Here is a 1,931-nt window from a genome sequence, read left to right as displayed (position 1 = left end):
AGAAGCATAAAAGTCATAGGTTCATAGGTTCAACGTAGCGGCTCTAGGGAGCTTACCTTTTTATAGGGGGTTCTAGAAGGTCTCATGGGGTCGTTCGTAGCCTCCGAGACTTTTTGTCTCTTTGGATTTTAGAACAACTCATTTTATCCATGAGGTTCGAATTTTTGGGGTAGGTTCTCGGAGAGATCAGCCAAGTATCCAGTCCTGCCCTCAACAAAGTCAAGCCTCGTTTTGGACATTTCAGAATACTCAACCCACTTCGAGTGGAGTTATCAATGAGACTCGTAGGCAATTCGATTCCCCCCTGATCTCAAAGTTAACTCCCACACTTAGGGTTTAACACAATATAAAAAAAAAACACCAGCAATGCATATAATATATAATCAAACATTTTAAATAAAACATTCAATAAAAAAACAACGACAAAAAAACAAAACAAATAATTAAAATATTTATTATAAAGATGAACCTCCCCCAAACCCTAAAAATGGCAAGTTTGCCAAACCCTAAAATGCGCCAAACCTAAACCCTGCCAAAACCTATAGGAGCATAGTATTCACTATTAATTTACTCCCCAGCAGAGTCGCGAGCTGTAGCAACCTGCCTAAAAATTTATAACTTAGAGAGTCGCCACCTATTCTACCAAGGCGAATAGGAAACCTTTAATGGTTAAGAGATTTAGGGTAAGATACTATATTCGGGTTAAGGGAAGGTGTTATGCACCCAAAACCCTTTCCTAAAGGTTAACATTGCAAAGATGAAGGTTATGGCAAAAAACATAGAGAAAGGCAACAGATAGTTAATAGGGTTAAAGGCTTAATTATTGACATGATTAAGATTTGGAGGAGGGGGACTCGCCTTGTTTCCAAGTGCCTACGTATCTCCTTATGGAGAATCAGAGTCAACGTAGTTGGGGGAAGGGTTGTACGCCTTAGGATTTGAATTTGATTGTATTTGAAGTTGTTTTGAAATGCGAAGTTCGAAGGTATTTTGAATTACCTTATCGTAGTTTTGAACATCGCAGTGATTGAAATCTGTAGTGTCGTGGTTTAGTGTGTTTTAGATGTTTTAGATGTTTGGGCGTACAACCCTGATTTAATATGTCACCGTTAGTTGCAATAATCAATAGGTTTGATTACCGTGGTTAACGGATTGAAGGGAGGATTGCTAACCACTATAATCGATAGATTCGATTATCACGAATAGCAAATGTGCGTATTTTAATTATCGTTACTCCTCATAATCGATAGATTCGATTACAAATAATAACGAATTTTATAAAGGGGAAATGCTAATCATCGTAACCAATAGCTTTGGTTAAAACCATTTAGAAAAAATAAATTGTTATTTTAATTTATATTCAAGAATTAAATAATTATTTGATTATTATCCACCGCGATCAATTGATTTAATCGAAGCGAATAATAAATTAAATTGTTTGGCTAAATACCCAAGTCGGTTGGAAAACCCTAATCCTAATACTTTGGCCACTGGCCAATGGGATTGAGTGAACCCTGATATCTTAATATAATTAAAATAGTCGGACAAATAATCGGGGAAAATAATTCTACCTAATTATAGTCATATCCTAATTTAATTTCTAACCTAAAAAAAACAAAAAAATTAAATTATCTATATATCAAAAATATATTAAGACAAATAAACAATTAAATAATATAAAAATAAAAGGAACCTGGTTTTTTATCCTGTGTTATTAGCCATTGAAGGTTCATGATGGAACCTCAGCCCTTGGTACGTTGGATGTTGTATGATGTGCATCTGATGGTGGTGGTCGTGGGTGCATAATGATCATTTACAAGCATAGAGTACAGGATCTGCAATATGTTACTTTTAAAAAAAAATATATGTTGGGACGGGGTGTTGAACCCGCGTCCTCAGTGTCACATATATATTAACTCTGCCACTCCAAC

The sequence above is a fragment of the Vicia villosa genome, linkage group LG4, assembly GCF_029867415.1.
Source record: "Vicia villosa cultivar HV-30 ecotype Madison, WI linkage group LG4, Vvil1.0, whole genome shotgun sequence".
NCBI lineage: Eukaryota > Viridiplantae > Streptophyta > Magnoliopsida > Fabales > Fabaceae > Vicia > Vicia villosa.
This window is presented reverse-complemented; position numbering follows the sequence as displayed.